Below are 22,135 nucleotides of genomic sequence, written 5' to 3'. Positions count from 1 at the left end.
AACACCTTGTAGAGTTCATGCCCCCGATGAATTGAGGCATTCTGTGGACAAAGGGTGGTGGTGCAACTCAATATTAGGAAGGTATTCTTAAGATTTTGTGCACTCAGAACGCATGATAACCAATTGTCTAACAACATCAACACATGGCTCTTTCACAAAGCAGTGTCAACGAGTGAACCAGCTAACATTTTAAATAAAAGATAATCCATTTGACTCTCTTGTTTATAAAGAACGATGGTGAGAGTATAACTGTCTTTCCTTGAAACTAAACTTGACTAAAATATTCAACTATAGCTTTTTTTAGAGGCAAGGAAATTAGGTCATACAATATGTAATGTTAGATGATTAACTGATTGCTCCCACTTTGTGACTTAACTTACAACCATGCTGAATCAGAAAGCATTCATCTTGCTGGTGTTGACAAACTGGGGACAAATATTCGACAATAACTCATCAACATTGACCTAGCTCCCTCCTGTGAGTCAAATGATGCAACCTCTGCTTGGTTACACAATGGGTGGGGTGGACCAAACCTCCAAATTCTGGGATAGGTCGAGCAACAAACCAAACAACCGCGAGCCTGTCACATCCTTCCTGGTTCGACCACCAATGTGAACAAAAGAGGAAGTCAGACAGTACATTCTTGTGCGGTACCGTCCCTGAGGCAGAAACAGAAACTGGAGCCTTCTGACGGAGGCCCTACCTGCACTGGTAAGGTATATGTCAGAGCACAATACAGGTACACATTGTAAATCTGCTAGGCTGACGGCTATGGGAATAATAAGTTAAAGAGCTGATCTTTCAGAAACGTGTACATTAATGATATACTGTATATTACTGTTTTGTATGTGACTGTTTTGAGAGGCTCAATTAGATAATGGATAACTACAGTGCCACTTTGTTAGCTATTCACCATGTTTCTTTAGGAGACTAGTTCATTGTTTATCCATTTTAATTGCAGGTGGATTTTTGAAGACTTAGATACACTTAGATACACCAATCACAAACATACACATACATGCACGCTAATAACAAAATACAAACACACTAATCGCACACACAAACACTAATCACACATGCGCATGCTAATCACACACACACACTCAACAATAAAAGGATCTTGCACCTGCTATTGCTCCATGCCAAACGAACTACCTGTACACAATGGAACACCACTCAATGACCCATTGGTCCACCCCACCCATGCCAAGCCCTGCTGGGCGAGACAAGGCCATCACACACAATGGATGGGTAGGTCTGCGAGTCCTGATGAGTGATGCCTCAACACTAAAAACGACACACACTGAACACACATACCTAAACACCACACCACGTTGTACCGAAAGTACACCGTCCAAAAATAAAAATACCAAAGCACAGTCACCAGCCTACCTGGGAAAATTAAGCTCATCAGTTCTTCTGCGTGATTGATTGATTCAGCCAGGGCATGGACTGTTCTTACTCTGCGTTCAGCATCAATAAATACCTCACATATATACGTACGCATAACACCTTGTCACTAATCAGGTGTCATGAAAAATGAAAGGTGGGTTATAAAAAATGAAAAAAGTTCTTGAGGAAAAATGTCTAGGATCAGTCTCAGCTGAGCTCAGATGTCAAATATTGTTTTATTGGAGGCATCACACACACACACAAATATTGAGAGAGGGATTGCGTCACGCTTATGAGACACTATAGCCACTGTTGTCGAGTGAAAGAACAAGTGGATGGGCAAACGGTTGGGCTGGCATTTCTCTCTCCAGCCAGGGAGCACAAATATAGCCTTTGAGCTGTGTTTCCCTGTCGCCATTTACAGCCAGGGCCGTAACCATGGAAGGGAGAGGACTTTATTGGCCGTTCACCATTATCGCTCCTCGTTCCGTTTCACAATCTCTTCACAGTTCAAACATGGCTGCGCAGAGGACGGATAGTTTGAGCAGTACAGTAAGGGATGAAAGCAATTCAATACAGTGCAACTGTTGTGTCACAGACACATCCGAAATTCAAACAGAGAGCTCTTTTTTTCTGCTTTACCGAGGAAAAGTGACAGTTACAGACTTGTCCTTGTGAAGGTAAAACAAACAAATGTTGTTTCTTTACGCCTACCAAGGGCAAGCTGAAATTTCATAAAAAATAATTTTTAAATCCTTGAATATGAGATGGTGCATTTCAAGGGGTTTTAATACTGTCATGAACATTTCTAATGAATAGATAAATGTTGATCACGTATTTGTGCAGCATTCCTATTCAGCTTGATTTTATGTTTAGGTAAAGTAAACATCCAGCCGTCAATCTGACAAAAAGGAACTCCACCCTGTAAATCAGACAGTTTGCTCGATCAACAGTTGCAGAGTGTTGCATAATCAAATGCTATCGTGCCACATTGCCACTCCTCTAGCTAATTGTCTGGTGATGGTCAGTTAAATTCCTCAGGAGCCAAAGATTATTGTACTCTACCTCATTCAGAAGCCTGTGTAAAGTTCTGTTTTTGGGCTGTGAAGTAATCTCCCCATGTCAATAATTTGTGTCAATAATTTACTAAATCGAAAGGCCATCAGCAGAGTGACTTTGGACAAGAAATACAGTCTGTGTCTCTCATAGACACAGAAAGGAAGCAGAAAGGTCTCAAAGTAAGACAAAGGCAGAGCTAAATACTGCATATTTAAGCTGCAAGGTAGAATTTGGCCGTAACCACAGATCTAGGATCAGATTACTCTACCCTCTACAACCCCAGCCATTAGAGAGGAAGTACAAATTATCTGACTAATGATTCTACCAACACTGTAAAATGAGCTGTGTAAGCATGCATATTTCTAACATCCTACTGTACAGTAGGTTCATGACTGTAAATTACTAGAACAATGCTGTTGGTACAGTCGTATCCATCGTATAAGCTAGAAAGCCCCTTTAGTCTGTAGATTTGGGATGTAATATGACGTATTCTGAAGGTGGAGGTTCACATACTATGACCTAATCAGCTGATTTCCAGGGTCAGCTGGTAAAGCCTGACTCAATACATTCCAGAGCTTTTTTTTCATAACAAATCAGAGACTCTAGTGCATTTTTCTGCATTCAACGTTACATTACATTGTTGTGAGAGACAGTTTTTCTTAACCAAGTGACCTGAACTCTCTAAATAAAAACTCTAGAACTGAACAATGCTACATCATTGCTAGGGATGTTTTACCTGACCACGTGACCATCATAGGTAAGGCTAGTAGGTTTTTCCTGTCCATGTGACCTGACCACTAATATCTCTTGAACTCTATAGATAAAAACTCTTGAAAAGTCTAGAACATGGCTAAGGGCACACTGCAAAGAATTAAAATATTTTTTAAACCTATTTTTCCTCCCCAATTTCATGATTACCATCTTGTCTCATTTCTGCAACTCCCCAACGGGCTCAGGAGAGGAGAAGGTTGAGTCCTCCGAAGGTGGCATAGCAGTGGCATAGCAGTTCAGACGTCTTTTGTCTTCGTCTTGTCGTGTCCTGTATATATATATATTTACAACTTTTTCACATACATTTTATTTTTATTTTCCATCAACTCATCTTCAAAACACTCTCCTGCAACCCGCCTCACCAATGTATATTTATAAAAAAGTATTATTTACCTCAGATCTGTAATCCTCCAAGAAGCTAGCCAGAAGCTAGCCAGAAACTCCAAGAAGCTAGCCTGAAACTAGCCAGAAGCTAATCCAGAAGCTAGTTCAGAAGCTAGTTAGCTCCTTTACTGGCAAATCGTTAATATTCAGCTAACCACGGTTTGTGGTCATCAGCTATCCTTTAGCTCGAAAATCTATCGCCAGTTCTGTACGGCGCAGCGCGGCTCGGAACGGAACATACCGGACCAATTTTTCTCTCCATGTCCCTGGACATTCATACCCGGATCTCACAGCTAGCTAGCTGCTATCCGTGTGACCATCGGCCTTCGTCGATTCCGGAGCAAACATCAATTATTCCGGAGCTAGCAAGCTCCGTCAATCACTCCTGAGTTCCATCAATCACACCTGGGCTGCAGTCACCTATCCGGACCCGTTTTACTGCCTTCGCGGAGCCCCACCGGGCCTTCACAACTGGACTGCCGACGTTATCTACCCGAAGGAGTTATTCGGCCGGCTCCTCCGTCGCGACGTTACCTGAACGCCCATCTGCGGCCTGCTAACCGTTAGCTGTCTTACCGGCTGCTATCTGAATAGACAATCGGACAATTTTTTATTATTTTTTTTTTAAAATTATTTTTTAAATTATTATTATTATCTTTTCTTCTTGGGCCTCTATAACTATATCTATTGTTTTTATTTTTGTTGTTGTTGTGTGATTTGGATTAATCCCCTCTACCACACGGAACCCCACTAATCTACTGACGGAACGTAAGGGGTGGCTAACAGACCTCCATCCTATGCTAGCTTGCTACCGATGCCCTGGCTAGCTGTCTAAATCACCAACCAACCTCTCCACTCACCGGACCCTTTTGATCACTCGACCAAGCATGCCTATCCTTAATGTCAATATGTCTTGTCCATTTCTGTTCTGGTTAGTGTTTATTGGCTTATTTCACTGTAGAGCCTCTAGTCCTGCTCACTATACCTTATCCAACCTATTAGTTCCACCACCCACACATGCTATGACATCTCCTGGTTTCAACGATGTTTCTAGAGACAATATCTCTCTCTTCATCACTCAATACCTAGGTTTACCTCCACTGTATTCACATCCTACCATACATTTGTCTGTACATTATACCTTGATGCTATTTTATCGCCCCCAGAAACCTCCTTTTACTCTATGTTCCAGACGTTCTAGACGACCAATTCTCATAGCTTTTAGCCGTACCCTTATTCTACTCCTCCTATGTTCCTCTGGCGATGTAGAGGTGAATCCAGGCCCTGCAGTGCCTAGCTCCACTCCTATTCCCCAGGCGCTCTCTTTTGACGACTTCTGTAACCGTAATAGCCTTGGTTTCATGCATGTTAACATTAGAAGCCTCCTCCCTAAGTTTGTTCTATTCACTGCTTTAGCACACTCTGCCAACCCGGATGTTCTAGCTGTGTCTGAATCCTGGCTTAGGAAGACCACCAAAAATTCTGAAGTTTTAATTCCAAACTACAACATTTTCAGACAAGATAGAACTGCCAAAGGGGGCGGTGTTGCAATCTACTGCAAAGATAGCCTGCAGAGTTCTGTCCTACTATCCAGGTCTGTACCCAAACAATTTGAACTTCTACTTTTAAAAATCCACCTCTCTAAAAACAAGTCTCTCACCGTTGCCGCCTGCTATAGACCACCCTCTGCCCCCAGCTGTGCTCTGGACACCATATGTGAACTGATTGCCCCCCATCTATCTTCAGAGTTCGTGCTGCTAGGCGACCTAAACTGGAACATGCTTAACACCCCAGCCATCCTACAATCTAAACTTGATGCCCTCAATCTCACACAAATAATCAATGAACCTACCAGGTACCTCCCCAAAACCTTAAACACGGGCACCCTCATAGATATCATCCTAACCAACTTCCCCTCTAAATACACCTCTGCTGTCTTCAACCAAGATCTCAGCGATCACTGCCTCATTGCCTGCATCCGTAATGGGTCAGCGGTCAAACGACCTCCACTCATCACTGTAAAACGCTCCCTGAAACACTTCTGCGAGCAGGCCTTTCTAATCGACCTGGCCGGGGTATCCTGGAAGGATATTGATCTCATCCCGTCAGTAGAGGATGCCTGGATATTTTTTAAAAATGCCTTCCTAACCATCTTAAATAAACATGCCCCATTCAAGAAATTTAGAACCAGGAACAGATATAGCCCTTGGTTCTCCCCAGACCTGACTGCCCTTAACCAACACAAAAACATCCTATGGCGTTCTGCATTAGCATCGAACAGCCCCCGTGATATGCAGCTGTTCAGGGAAGCTAGAAATCATTATACACAGGCAGTTAGAAAAGCCAAGGCTAGCTTTTTCAAGCAGAAATTTGCTTCCTGCAACACTAACTCAAAAAAGTTCTGGGACACTGTAAAGTCCATGGAGAATAAGAACACCTCCTCCCAGCTGCCCACTGCACTGAAGATAGGAAACACTGTCACCACTGATAAATCCACCATAATTGAGAATTTCAATAAGCATTTTTCTACGGCTGGCCATGCTTTCCACCTGGCTACTCCTACCCCGGACAACAGCACTGCACCCCCAACAGCAACTCGCCCAAGCCTTCCCCATTTCTCCTTCTCCCAAATCCATTCAGCTGATGTTCTGAAAGAGCTGCAAAATCTGGACCCCTACAAATCAGCCGGGCTAGACAATCTGGACCCTTTCTTTCTAAAATTATCTGCCGAAATTGTTGCCACCCCTATTACTAGCCTGTTCAACCTCTCTTTCGTGTCGTCTGAGATTCCCAAAGATTGGAAAGCAGCTGCGGTCATCCCCCTCTTCAAAGGGGGGGACACTCTTGACCCAAACTGCTACAGACCTATATCTATCCTACCGTGCCTTTCTAAGGTCTTCGAAAGCCAAGTCAACAAACAGATTACCGACCATTTCGAATCTCACCATACCTTCTCTGCTATGCAATCTGGTTTCAGAGCTGGTCATGGGTGCACCTCAGCCACGCTCAAGGTCCTAAACGATATCTTAACCGCCATCGATAAGAAACATTACTGTGCAGCCGTATTCATTGATCTGGCCAAGGCTTTCGACTCTGTCAATCACCATATCCTCATCGGCAGACTCGACAGCCTTGGTTTCTCAAATGATTGCCTCGCCTGGTTCACCAACTACTTCTCTGATAGAGTTCAGTGTGTCAAATCGGAGGGTCTGCTGTCCGGACCTCTGGCAGTCTCTATGGGGGTGCCACAGGGTTCAATTCTTGGACCGACTCTCTTCTCTGTATACATCAATGAGGTCGCTCTTGCTGCTGGTGAGTCCCTGATCCACCTCTACGCAGACGACACCATTCTGTATACTTCCGGCCCTTCTTTGGACACTGTGTTAACAACCCTCCAGGCAAGCTTCAATGCCATACAACTCTCCTTCCGTGGCCTCCAATTGCTCTTAAATACAAGTAAAACTAAATGCATGCTCTTCAACCGATCGCTACCTGCACCTACCCGCCTGTCCAACATCACTACTCTGGACGGCTCTGACTTAGAATACGTGGACAACTACAAATACTTAGGTGTCTGGTTAGACTGTAAACTCTCCTTCCAGACCCATATCAAACATCTCCAATCCAAAGTTAAATCTAGAATTGGCTTGCTATTTCGCAACAAAGCATCCTTCACTCATGCTGCCAAACATACCCTTGTAAAACTGACCATCCTACCAATCCTCGACTTTGGCGATGTCATTTACAAAATAGCCTCCAATACCCTACTCAACAAATTGGATGCAGTCTATCACAGTGCAATCCGTTTTATCACCAAAGCCCCATATACTACCCACCATTGCGACCTGTACGCTCTCGTTGGCTGGCCCTCGCTTCATACTCGTCGCCAAACCCACTGGCTCCATGTCATCTACAAGACCCTGCTAGGTAAAGTCCCCCCTTATCTCAGCTCGCTGGTCACCATAGCATCTCCCACCTGTAGCACACGCTCCAGCAGGTATATCTCTCTAGTCACCCCCAAAACCAATTCTTTCTTTGGCCGCCTCTCCTTCCAGTTCTCTGCTGCCAATGACTGGAACGAACTACAAAAATCTCTGAAACTGGAAACACTTATCTCCCTCACTAGCTTTAAGCACCAACTGTCAGAGCAGCTCACAGATTACTGCACCTGTACATAGCCCACCTATAATTTAGCCCAAACAACTACCTCTTTCCCAACTGTATTTAATTTTTATTTATTTATTTATTTTGCTCCTTTGCACCCCATTATTTTTTTATTTCTACTTTGCACATTCTTCCATTGCAAAACTACCATTCCAGTATTTTACTTGCTATATTGTATTTACTTTGCCATCATGGCCTTTTTTGCCTTTACCTCCCTTCTCACCTCATTTGCTCACATTGTATATAGACTTGTTTATACTGCATTATTGACTGTATGTTTGTTTTTATTCCATGTGTAACTCTGTGTCGTTTTATCTGTCGAACTGCTTTGCTTTATCTTGGCCAGGTCGCAATTGTAAATGAGAACTTGTTCTCAACTTGCCTACCTGGTTAAATAAAGGTAAAATAAAAAAAATAAATAAATGACTAGCCAAGCCACGCTTCTTAACACCCACTCACTTATCCCAGAAGCCAGCTGCATCAATGTGTCGGAGGAAACACTGTTCAACTGACAACCGATATCAGCCTACAGGTTCTCCTGCCACAAGGAGTTGCTAGAGCCGAGTAAATCCCAACCGATCAATTTTGCAACCCTCCATGGGACTCCCGGGATTGAACCCCAGGCCGTAATGACACCGCAACGTTGCGATGCAGTGCCACTTGGAAGGCCCCAAGAATTACAATCTTATCTAGGTTTTTAATCTTGCATTGAAATAAGTTAAAATACCAAGATACATTATATTACTGCACTGGCAGACAATTCTGTAAAGCCAATACTACAACAATGAGCGAGGGTTCAAAGGTCATACCATATAGTTCCTTTTATGGTTGTCATGACAGCAGAGCCTACTTTGGAGTCAACTGTGATCTGAGACAATAAATTATTTAGGTAATCTCAACCCCTCAATACTAGCCTGAAGCCTCAAACTAAATTATTATGCTGCTCTGTCATTGGCCACAGATTTTAGTCTGAATCTGCCATTATTGAAAGTTGCTTGGGTGATGTCATTTGTGGTGAAAACAAAGTTAACATGCAAGCAGTCAGACAAGTGAAAATTATGGTCAGTGTAGAAAACTTTAAGCTTGTCAAAAAAACATGTCAATACTTTGCCCCTTGATAACCAGCGCACTTCTGTATGTTGTAAAAGTGTTCCTGTCCATATCATTGCATAGTGCAGACAATCCACAAGAGTTCAGGGGCCTTGCTTTAACAAAGTTAACTATTTTCACTATAGTGTCCAAAATCTCTTTCAGGCTGTCAGGCATTCCTTTGGCAGCAAGAGTCTCGCAGTGAATGCTGCAGTGTAACCAAGTGGCGTCGGGAGCAACTGCTTGCACGCTTGTTACCACTCCACCTGTCATGGCTTTTGCGCCATCAGTACAGATACCAACACATCTTGACCACCAAAGTCCATTTTGATGTCACAAAGCTGTCCAGTACTTAAAAAATATCCTCTCCTGTTGTCCTGGCTTCCAGTGGTTTGCAGAAGAGGATGTCTTCCTTAATTGACCCCCCATAAAAGTAATGGACATATACCAGGAGCTGTTCCAGGCCCGCCACGTCTGTTGACTCATCCAGCTGTAACGCATAAAATTCACTGGCTTGTATGCAAAGCAATAATTGTTTCAAAACATCTCCTGCCATGTCACTGATACGTCGTTAAACAGTGTTTTTGGCCTTTTCCCCAGCATTGTCCCAGCCATATCCGCGGCAGCAGGAAGAATTAAGTCCTCCACAATAGTATGGGGCTTGCCTGTCATAGCCACTTGGTAGCTCACCATATAAGGCTTCTTATTAATGGTATCTGTTGCTTTTATACATGTCTTACTAATCGAAAGTCGTCTTTATTCTCGCTCCAAAAACTCCCTTGGCTTATTTTTCAAATTGTCATGTTTTGTTTCTAAATGTCTTCACAAGAGTGGTTTCATCGAGTTGTGAGATTGCACATATAACACACTGTGGCTGAGGAAAGGCACTACTCCCAATATAAGTGAACCCCAAATCAATGTAGTTCTCATTATATTAGCGCCTCTTCGATGGTCCAACGTCCCGGTCTGTTGTTCGGTGCTTCCCGGGTAAGGGGGCAGGAGCTCTTTGGCTGCATCAGATTCACAACGGTCACTGTCCATGCTAGATGGGAAAACAATAAAGGTAGAATTACTGATGCTAGCATTGGATGTGCTCGTGGAAGCAGAACAACTTGTGTCGTCGACAGGTGCAGGTGTAGAGCTGCTTTGTGTCTCTATGGACCGGACCTTACTTTTTTTTAACCATTTATCCATTTTAGAGCAACCGGAATGAGCAGCAGCAAGGTTACATGTGACCGATAATGGAATTCCCGCGAGAGAGTAACGGTTAATGTGATTGGATGTTAATTATTTGATTAGGCTACCTGTATTTGACATTGTGTTATTATTTCGCTGAACACAAGATGGTTTAATTTTATTTTAGGCAGTGAAACGAGGCTACTCAGGCATGAAATAAACTCAAATGTTTATCCCCATTGGAAATTCTAAATGGACTGTTTGAAAATGTGAAAGAAATATATATATTTTTTTTTGGCATACCCCCAACATCATTGCGAGTAATAACAGTTTGGGAATACCTGGCCTAGAACATCAAGTCAACAGGCCCAACATCAGAACAACATACCAACCCAATGATAACAGGAGTGATCTTGCTGCTGATGTATGAGATAATGACTGGTGTATGAGAACACACAGACATGGAGCAGCACACCTGTCAGACTGGGTTTGAGGGAGTGGAGACTTGGACACACACCAGGAACACAACAGCTGATGTGGCATTCTTAATGTGTGTGTGTGCGCGCGTTTGCCCATATGCGTGTATGCATGTGTGTATGTTTGTTTGGCCAACAGCAGCTCCAGGAAGACAGGAGACATGGCCCAAGGGCTATATTGGTAGACATTCCAGTTTGTGCATGCAAAACATCCACATACCTCCTCACCCTCAACACGCAACTCAAGGTTTACAAGAAAACATACACGTAAACACACACAAGGACTAATCGAGGGGAGAATGCCAAGCGGGGGAGAAAACACAAGCTAAAAAAAGCTCCATTCCCAAGAGTGCTCTCATCATTCCACTTAATCCAATGTCAAAATGTGATCCTCCAGGTCCTAAATTTAGCCAAGCTAGCCCCCCATATCGTTCCCCCCACTTGGATACCTAAGATGGGGGGAACAGAGAGAAACATTGCCCCTAGAGAGAACCAGCAATCAGCCTGGTATTAACTCTGTGTTTACTGCCCCTAAGGGTGTATTAGCCTCTTGGACATTCAATACTCTTTTTTTACATACAGTACCAGTGAAAGGTTTGGACATTCAAGGGTTTTTCTTCTTCTTTAAAAAAAAAAACTTTCTACATTGTAGAAAAGTAGTGAAGACATCACAACTATGGAATAACACATATGGAATAATGTAATAACCAAAAAAGTGTTTAATAACAAATCAAAATATATTTGAGATTTGAGATTCTTCAAAGTAGCCACCTTTGCCTTGATGACAGCTTTGCACACTGTTGGCATTCTCTCAACCAGCTTCATGAGGTAGTCACCTGAAATGTCTTGAAGGAGTTCCCACATACACTGAGCACTTGTTGGCTGCATTTTCTTCACTCTGTGGTCCAACTCATCCCAAACCATCTCAATTGGGTAGAGGTCAGGTGATGCAGCACTCCATCACTCTCCTTGGTCAAATAACCCTTACAGAGCCTGGAGGTTTGTTTTAGGTCATTGTCCTGTTGAAAAAACAAATGATAGTCCCACTAAGCGCAAACCAGATGGGATGGCATATTGCTGCAGAATGCTGTGGTAGCCATGCTGGTTAAGTGTGCCTTGAATTCTAAATAAATCACCAACAGTGTCACCAGCAAAGCACCCCCACCCCATCACACCTCCTCCTGCATGCTTCAATGGTGGGAACCACACATGCGGAGATCATCCGTTCACCTACTCTGCATCTCACAAAGACACGGCGGTTGGAACCAAAAATCTTACATTTGGACTCATCAGATTTCCACTAGTCTAATGTCCATTGCTCAAGTTTCAAAATGACGGACTGAACACAGCAGTGTAGCTCACCTCAAGACCTCAAGATAAAAACCATATCGGTAAGCTAGAATAAATATGAGCACTTCACAAACTAGTGGGTAATAACCTTCAATCTGGATATCATCACAAAAAAATCATAAGACTTGAGAAATGTATCTACAAATATTACGAAAACAAGCAACACCCAAACATGACGGAGAGTGAAACAAATCTCAAAACGAGAAGTGACTCTTCTACAGACACAGACAATTTAATGGTAAAGGTTGAAATCGATCTGTTAAAATGAGTAAATGTCAACTGGGCATACTTGAACTAGTCAGTAATTATATAAAAGAGTTGAAGGCAAGCCTCGCGATGAGTGAGTAAAATGCTGCGACATTGGAGAAAGATAAAAACAAGCTAAAAGGGACAGTCAATAAGATTGAAACCGATGTTAATGAACTTAAAAAGGAGAACATCTTTCTGAGAGAAGCCTTACTTTGACATACAGACTAGATCCATGAGAGGAAATCTGGTACTTACAGGTATCCAAGAGAAAGAAGTAGAAGTTCCTGAATGTGTAGTTAGGGAGTGCCTCCTTACAGCGCATCAGATCCCACCAAAGCTGTTGACAAAATCCAACTCGAACGCGTGCACCGTTTCGGACAGAGGTATGAATGCCCAATTATTGCCAAATTTGCTTTCTTTAAAGATAAAATAATGGTTAAAAGCCTGGGTAAAAGACTTGCTGGCACAAAAATAGGCATGAATGATCAGTTCCCGAAGGAAATTGCAGAACCGCTCAAAGTTCTGTATCCGATCTTCAAGGAAAATAGATTTAAAGGGAAACGGGTATGTCTCGTAGTCGATAAACTGTAGTCGATAAATTTGATTACCAAATGTTCAGAGACACAAAGACTACTCCATGGCTATTCTAAGAATTACGAAGTTCTCGTAGAGGAGGTGAATAATGGAACACACAATACTAGCCATGGTAGGGATTGCAATAATACAAATTAATTGATAGAAAAGCAATCTTCAAATATAACTAATTAACAAAAACAACATTCATTTTCATATTCCGACTATCGCTGTTACCACAATTTTGGCTGATGAAATATATTGTCCTTAAGTCCATTTATTGCATGTTACCATTCTGAGGTAGATTCTCCATAGGCCCACCATACATTCCAATCCTCCACACTGAGAGGACAAAGGATTCATGTACTGCTTTAAGATTTACAATTGGCATGAGGTGTCATAAACCCCCCCATCAATCCCTCTATACCTCTCCCCCTCTGCAGAAGTGAGAGATGTCTCTGTAGGACTGTGGTCCACGGTAACCTGACCTGAACAGGCCAGTCATGATAGGATGAATCACAATAATTGTTTGCTAAAATTATAATCACAAGCCGAGAATCCACTCTCACATACAGTGGGGAGAACAAGTATTTGATACACTGACGATTTTGCAGGTTTTCCTTAAAAAAAAACCATAGGTACACTTCAACTGTGAGAGACAGAATCTAAAACAAAAATCCAGAAAATCACATTGTATGATTTTTAAGTATTACATTTGCATTTTATTGCATGACATAAGCATTTGATCACCTACCAACCAGTAAGAATTCCGGCTCTCACAGACAGTTTTTCTTTAAGAAGCTCTCCTGTTCTCCACTCATTACCTGTATTAACTGCACCTGTTTGAACTCGTTACCTGTATAAAAGACACCTGTCCACACACTCAATCAAACAGACTCCAACCTCTCCAAAATGGCCAAGACCAGAGAGCTGTGTAAGGACATCAGGGATAAAATTGTAGACCTGCAAAAGGCTGGGATGGGCTACAGGACAATAGGTAAGCAGCTTGGTGAGAAGACAACAACTTTTGGTGCAATTATTAGAAAATGGAAGAAGTTCAAGATGACGGTCAATCACCCTCGGTCTGGGGCTCCATGCAAGATCTCACCTCGTGGGGCATCAATGATCATGAGGAAGGTGAGGGATCAGCCCAGAACTACACGGCAGGACCTGGTCAATGACCTGAAGAGAGCTGGGACCACAGTCTCAAAGAAAACCATTAGTAACACACTAAACCATCATGGATTAAAATCCTGCAGCGCACGCAAGGTACCCCTGCTCAAGCAAGCGCATGTCCAGGCCCGTCTGAAGTTTGCCAATGACCATCTGGATGATCCAGAGGAGGAATGGGAGAAGGTCATGTGGTCTGATGAGAGAAAAATAGAGCTTTTTGGTCTAAACTCCACTTGCCGTGTTTGGAGGATGAAGAAGGATGAGTACAAACCCCAAGAACACCATCCCAACCGTGAAGCATGGAGGTGGAAAGGGGGACAGGACGACTGCACCGTATTGAGGGGAGGATGGATGGGGCCATGTATCGCGAGATCTTGGCCAACAACATTGTTCCCTCAGTAAGAGCATTGATGGGTCGTGGCTGGGTCTTCCAGCATGACACAGCTAGGGCAACTAAGGAGTGGCTCTGTAAGAAGCATCTCAAGGTCCTGGATTGGACTAGCCAGTCTCTAGACCTGAACCCAATAGAACATCTTTGGAGGGAGCTGAAAGTCCATCTTGCCCAGCGACAGCCCCAAAACCTGAAGGATCTGGAGAGGGTTTGCATGGAGGAGTGGGCCAAAATCCCTGCTGCTGTGTGTGCAAACCTGGTCAAGAACTACAGGAAACATATGATCTCTGTAATTGCAAACAAAGGTTTCTGTACCAAATATTAAGTTCTGCTTTTCTGATGTATCAAATACTTATGTCATGCAATAAAATGCAAATTAATTACTTAAAAATCATACAATGTGATTTTCAGGATTTTTGTTTTAGATTCCGTCTCTCACAGTTGAAGTGTACCTATGATAAAAATTACAGACCTCTACATGCTTTGTAAGTAGGAAAACCTGCAAAATCGGCAGTGTGTCAAATACTTGTTCTCGCCACTGCAGGTAAGTGGTTGCAAAGGGCATCAGTGTCTTAACAGCTCAATTTGCCAAGGCAAGAGACTCTGAGCACAGCCCAATCCAGAAATCTGGCAGCGGCTTCTGATTAAATGACATTTTCACAAAACAGCTTGTTGCAATTTCGATGAGGCTCTCTTGTTCAGATATCGTAAGTGGACTGGAGGCATGGCATGAAAGGGATAACGAATCCAGTTGTTTGTGTTGTACATTTCGCACCCAAGTCACTCAGGAGCTTTGCTATATGACATTTGACATTGTCCGTAAGCTTGAGTTAATTTGCACACAAAAAAATCATTAAATGATGGAAAGACCTGTTTGTTGTCCTTATTGATGCAAACAAAGAAGAGCTCCAACTTCTTATTAATAGCCTCAATGTTGTCCCGCACATTGAATATACTGTAGTTGCACATAGTCCCTGTAATCCTAGATTCAGATCATTCAGGCAAGAAAAAACATCACCCAAATAGACTAGTCGTGTGAGAAACTCGTCATCATGCAAGCGGTCAGACCAGTGAAACTTATGGTCAGTAAAGAGAACTTTAAACTCGTTTCTCAATTTTTTTAAACGTGTCAATACTTTCCCCCTTGATAACCAGTGCACTTCTGTATGTTGTAAAAACATTACATGGTGGCTGCCCATATCATTGCACAATGTAGAAAATACACAAGAGTTCAGGGGCCTTGCTTTATCAAAAGTTAACCATTTTCACTGTGTCCAAAACGTATTTCAAGCTGTCAGGCATTCCCTTGTCAGCAAGAGCCTTTTGGTGGATGCTGCAGTGCACCCAAGTGGCGTCGGGAGCAACTGCTTGCACGCGTTACCACTTTACTATGTCTTCCTGTCTTGGCTTTTTTGCAATCAGCGTCATCAGTACACTGGTTTCCAGTGGTTTGCAGAAGAGGAAGTCTTCCTTAATTGAACACCCCCCCCCATAAACGTAACGAATATATACCAGGATCTGTGCCAGGCCCGCCATGTCTGTTGACTCATCCAGGTGTAACACATATAATTCACTGGCTTGTATGCAAGCAGTAAATGTTTCAAAACATCTCCTGCCATGTCACTGATGCGTCATGAAACAGTGTTGTTTGATGAAGACAATGTCTATATAGTTTATTGGGCCTTTTCCCCCAGCATTGTCCCAGCCATGGCGACGTCAGCAGGAAGAATGAAGTCCTCCAGAATAGTATGGGGCTTGCCTGTCCTAGCCACTCGGTAGCTCACCATATAAGACGCTTCTAGCCCCTTCTTAATAATGATTTCTGTTGTTTTTATACATGTGTTACTACTCGAAAGTCATCTTTATTCTCGCTCAAAAAACTCCCTTGGCTTATATTTCAAATTGTCTTGTTTCGTTTCTAAATGTCTGTGCAAGAGTGAAGGTTTACCATGAGAGAGTAATGGTTAATGTGAATGGATGTTAATTATTTGACTTGTATTTGACATTGTGTTGTTATTTTGCTGAACGCTAGATGATTTATTTGGATTTTTTTGCAATGAAACGAGGCTACTTAGGCGAGAGAAAAAAACTCACCCAAATGTATAGCCCTGTTGGAAAATAGAAATGTACTGTTTGAAAATGTAAAAAAAAAATGTGAACACATTTTTATTTGGCGTACCCCTGAAAGCATTGCGTACCCTAGTTTGGGACTACCTGATCTAGAGCTTCCATTTTGTCCATCCAGTTCCATTCACTTTTATTGCAGTGCAGGAGCTGAATTCATAGTTCTCCGTTGCATAAGCGCAATAGTCTCGCCCATTATAATTTACAAGCATTATTTATCTCCATGTTTACAACCTCAATTAATAAGCCTTACGAGGCTTGGACATCTTATTTAGATTGTGATATTTGTAAATTTAAGCCTCTGAGGTGGACTAATGTGACTGCAGCTGTGAACTATATTTTAAGGAGCATGCATACTGCAGAATCTGTCCATTCATGACATCATGACCCTTTCCTGTTTCATCTGTATTTCAGATTCTGTCTGTCTGTGCTGACCGTGTTGTTAGGGTCAGGAAGGTGTGGTGTGGTGTGGTTAGTTACCAACAGGCAGAGTTAGCTTTGTTTGATGTGTGTGTGGGCTGGTTAGTGTGGGTGCTATTTGGTGTGTGTGTTGTTGTTTGTGTGTCAACCTATGTGTGTTCACCAGCCGTGCCTTTGACAGATTGGTGGATGACACAGCCATTGTGGATCCTGGGAGAAATTAACCTGCTGACTTGTACCACTCCACCTTATCAAAGGAGTGGCTAATTTAAGCATAGCTGGATTATTATACAATGCTGAATGACACACTAAATAGAGAGAGAGCGAGAGAGAGGCGCGCGAGAGAGATTCACTGGCATGGCAGATTCACTTCACAGTGGTTTCGTGTTTTAAGACATTACTGGAAAACACTTCTGTCAAATGAATCACTTCTTACAAGGGTACAGTGTATAATACACTTCAACCATGAGAGTCAATAGTCTACATCAGTAGTGTGGCACACCTCCTAGTATACAGTGTCTTATAAAAATCCTGTTTGTTACAAATAATTTGACTCTCATAGCGAACTGATTCATCTAAGAAAAGTTCATTGTGAGCATAATAATGTTTGTGTCCCATGGTTTTTGGACCACTATAGGCAGCCAGGCACTATAGACATTCTTATAAGCAAAGTCTATTGATATTTGTTTGTGGTTTTCTCCATGCTGCGTCTTCTGCCATGGTGAACATGTCTGAGTGTATGGTCTCTACATCCCCCCACCTCACCTTTCTGCCTACCTACCTCCCTAAGACACACCTGTGTCAAAACTGAACAGGTTGTTCGACATACCGCATGCAACTCCGCCCAGTGCGCAGGTTGGAGCTGAGAGATGTAGAGCAACCAACACACACACACACCCACACACACAATATTTCTCATTCTCTCTGCTGTCTACCTCTTTCTTTGTCTCTAGCTCTCTCTCTTTCTCTGCTCGCTTTGTTTTTGGTTTCACTAGGTGAATACCAGTATAGCATTGTATATTAAAGAGACATAACTCAACCACAGCTGATGTCAAATTCGAACAACTAAGGGGGTATTCATTATGGAGCAGACACACAGTAACAAAAATGTGCGTTTATTATTGGACAAGTTGGACCTTCAATATCCTTAACAGTATTTACAGCTGCTTTTATTCCAATCAATTTATAGTTAACACATACACATACTTTGAAAACATTGCTTAAGCCATGTGCGTTCTGGCTCTGGCCCAGGGTCAGGGAGTATGGTCTGATTCAGACTCCTTGCAGAGTAAGAAAAGTCCGTAGGCATGGCGTAGGGTTTGAACGGAGCAATTATTCTGGGTAGCCCGGCAATCTCAATCTCATTTATGCTCAGAGTCATATTCCTGTACAGTTTAGAGAGGATCTCATGTCAAATGCTGTTGAAGTAACATGACTACAGTTTTCTTGCATCACCTAAAGCCCATTCTTGTCTGAAGCTGCTATAGACCTCCAAGAGTTAACAGTTAGTATTTGGGAAAAATGTGTGAAATGCTTGATAATGGATGTGATATCAACAGAGAGGTATATTTTCTGGGTGACCTGAATATTGACTGGATTTCGTCAAGCTGCCAATTTAAGAAAACGCTTCAAACTCAAGCTAGTGCCTGCAACCTGGTTCAGGTTATCAGTCAACAGGAATTAAATCATCCACATGGATTGATACATCTTTACTATTGTTGAAAAAAACTGCTCTAAAGCGGTATTCAAATCCATCAGGTGTAGTGATCACAATATAGCAGCCATACCTAGGAAAACCAGCAACCAGAAGCTGCACTTGACACATTTATGAAATTGTTTATTCCAGTTACTAATATGCACCCATTAAGAAATTGACTGTAAAAACTGTTAAATCCCAGGTTATGGATGAGGAATCGAAAATTGTATGGTTGAGAGGGATGAGGCAAAGGGAATGACAGTAAGTCATTGGCAAATGTACAAATGCCGGCAAATGCCGATTGGCAAATGTACTGTAAATTGAGAAATCATGTGACTAAACTTAAAATAGAAGAAGAAACAGTACAATGAAACAAAGCCAAATAATATAAAGACTGATAGCAAAAAGCTTTGTAGCAGCTTAAATATTAAGGCTAGAACAGCTCAAATAAGCTAAGAGAAACGACTGTCCATCATTACTTAAAGACATGGTCAGTCAAGAACTTTCTCAAGAAAGTTTCTTCAAGTGCAGTCGCAAAAACCATCAAGCACTATGATGAAACTGGCTCTCATGACTACCGCCACAGAAAAGGAAAGTCCAGAGTTACCTCTGCTGCAGAGGATAAGTTAATTAGAGTTACCAGCCTCAGAAATTGCAGCCCAAATAAATGCTTCACACAGTTAACACACATCTCAACATCAACTGTTCAGAGGAGACTACGTGAATCATGCCTTCATGGTCGAATAAATAAACCACTACCAAAGGACACCAATAAAGAACATACTTTATTGGGCAAAGAACACAATCAATGGATATTAGACTGGTGGAAATCTGTCGTTTGGTCTGATGAGTTCCAATTTTAGATTTTTGGTTCCAACTGCCTTGTCTTTGTGAGATGCAGAGTAGGTGAACGGATGATCTCCACATGTGTGGTTCCCCCTGTGAAGCATGAAGGAGGAGGTGTGATGGTGTGGGGGTGCTTTGCTGGTGACACTGTTGATGATTTATTTAGAATTCAAGGAACACTTAACCAGCATGGCTACCACAGCAACCTGCAGTGATATGCCATCCCATCTATTTGGCACTTAGTGGGACAATCATTTGTTTTTCAACAGGACAATGATCCAACACACCTCCAGGCTGTGTAAGGGCTATTTGACCAAGAAGGATAGTGATGGAGTACTGCATCAAATGACTTGGCCTCTGCAATCACCCAACCTCAGCCCAATGTAGATGGTTTGGAATGAGTTCGACCGCAGAGTGAAGGAAAAGCAGCCAACAAGTGCTTAGCATATATGGGAACTCCTCCAAGACTGCTCGAAAAGCACTCCAGGTGAAGCTGGTTGAGAGAATGCCAAGAGTGTGCAAAGCTGTCATCAAGGCAAAGGGTGGCTACTTTGAAGAATCTAAAATCTAATTTGATTTATTTGATCTATTTGTTTAACACTTTTTTGGTTACTACATGATTCCATATGTGTTATTCTTCACTATTATTCTTCAATGTAAACAATGGTAAAAATAAAGAAAAACCCTTGAATGAGTAGGTGTGTACAAATGGTAATATATAGTATATATATTCATAGACCTTCCAGTTTGTACATGCAAAACATCCACGTACCCCCTCACTGTGGCAACACACACACCTTATATCCTAAACACAACCTCTCTTTCTCACACACACACACACACACACACACACACACACACACACACACACACACACACACACACACACACACACACACACACACACACACACACACACACAACACACGTCATTAAGCTTCACAATGCAGGCTGATTTTGTTAAGTCAGTACCATGCGGAACTGAATCGGACGTTGGTCTTGTAAAGGTTTGAATTCCATCATGCGGCTGAACACTTATTTTCCACCATAATTTGCAAATAAATTCATTAAAAAAAATACAATGTGATTTTCTGGATTTTTTTGTTAGTTGAAGTGTACCTATGATGACAATTACAGGCCTCTCTCATCTTTTTAAGTGGGAGAACTTGCAAAATCGGCAGTGTGTCAAATACTTGGTGGCTGACTAAATACTTTTTTGCCCCACTGTAACTCATTCACTGTTAGCCCTCATACACACGGATGGGAAGAAATTACAAAATACAATTACAAAATACCCCAAAGACTAATGTTCCAAAATAAAGTATTATATTGAATTAAGATACAAGTATCTTGTATTTTCTAAATATATCTGCAAGTACCCCCTTTAACCTCAACACATTCTCAGTAATGGTAACAAATACGTTTTGCTTGCATTCGGAAAGCATTCAGACCCCTTACCTTTTTCCACATTTTGTTACGTTAAAGCCTTATTCTAAAATGTATTAAATAGTTTTTTCCCCTCATCAATCTATACACAATACCACACAATGACTATCATGTTCTGACCATAGTTCTTTTGTATTTTCTTTGTTTTAGTGTGGTCAGGGCGTGAAGTGGGTGGGCAGTCTATGTTATCTGTTTCTATGTGGGGTTTCTTGTTTGGCCTGATATGGTTCTCAATCAGAGGCAGGTGTTAGTCATTGTCTCTGATTGGGAACCATATTTAGCTAGCCTGTTTTCTGTTGGGGTTTGTGGGTGGTTGTTTTCAGTCTTTGTGTGTCTGCACCAGATAGAACTGTTTAGGGGTTCATTTTTGTTATTTTGTCATTTGTAGTGTTCAGTTTTTTGGTTATTATTAAATTAAGATGAACACTAACCACGCTGCGCTTTGGTCCTCTCCTTCTTCCACCCAAGACAGCCGTTACAATGACAAAGCAAAAACAGGTTTTTAGACTTTTGCAAATGTATATAAAAACATGGCAGCGATTACAGCCTTGCGATTACAGCCTTGCGTCTTCTTGGGTATGATGCTACAAGCTTGGCACACCTGTATTTGGGGAGTTTCTCCCATTCTTCTCTGAAGATCCTCTCAAGCTCTGTCAGGTTGGATGGGGAGAGTCACTGCACAGATATTTTCAGAACTCTACAGAGATGTTTGATTGGGTTCAAGTCTGGGCTCTGGCTGAGCCACTCAAGGACATTTAGAGAGTTGTCCCGAAGCCACTCCTGAGTTGTCTTGGCTGTGTGCTTAGGGTCAATGTCCTGTTGGAAGGTGAACCTTTGCCCCAGTAGGAGGTCCTGAGTGCTCTGGAGCAGATTTTCATCAAGGATCTCTCTGTATGTGGTTGTTTATGTACTTTAGTTGAATGCACTGACTGTAAGTCACTCAGGATGCTAAATACCCAAAATCAAACGTAAATGTAAAAATGAACACTAGCAAAGCATGCTGGGTATGATTAGTATTCTAATGAGCTCCAGCCCCAAACAAAAGTACATTTGAATAAAAATGTATAAAAATAAAATGCTAAATAATGTGAACAATATATTTTAAAAGAAAAATAGATTGGTGGGACTTGCATTTAACTCGTTTTACTTCACTATTTAAAACAGACTATATGTACTAAGTTAAATGTAGTAATATTATTGGTCTGATTACTTTTATAGACTACTGTAATGGATCTCGTCCTCCTCTTCTGAGGCGGAGTAGCGAGAAGGATCGGAGAACCAATGCGCAGCGTGGTAAGTGTCCATAATGTTTAATCAAACACAACAGAACACTGGAACAAAAGAATAAATGTGAAA

The 22,135-nt window shown here is 42.0% G+C and overlaps 1 protein-coding gene across 16 annotated transcripts in view; it reads right to left on the bottom strand.

Annotated features, from left to right (window-relative positions):
- LOC109904040 (LIM domain only protein 7) overlaps positions 1–22,135 on the bottom strand; it is a 119,220-nt gene that overhangs the window by 78,952 nt on the left and 18,133 nt on the right. The window contains exon 3 of one of the 16 annotated variants that reach the window (XM_031793312.1): positions 11,348–11,530. The exons of 13 other annotated variants lie outside the window; for them this stretch is intronic. The gene's annotated coding sequence lies outside the window, so the exon portion shown is untranslated. Of the gene's footprint in view, positions 1–1,392; positions 3,308–11,347; positions 11,531–22,135 lie in introns of those variants that run through there. 2 more of the 16 variants (XM_031793260.1, XM_031793250.1) reach the window with 2 other exon arrangements.

The sequence above is a fragment of the Oncorhynchus kisutch genome, linkage group LG2, assembly GCF_002021735.2.
Source record: "Oncorhynchus kisutch isolate 150728-3 linkage group LG2, Okis_V2, whole genome shotgun sequence".
Taxonomy (NCBI): Eukaryota; Metazoa; Chordata; class Actinopteri; order Salmoniformes; family Salmonidae; genus Oncorhynchus; species Oncorhynchus kisutch.
The sequence above is the reverse complement of the archived record's forward strand: the minus strand, read 5'-3'. Positions and strand labels throughout refer to the sequence as shown.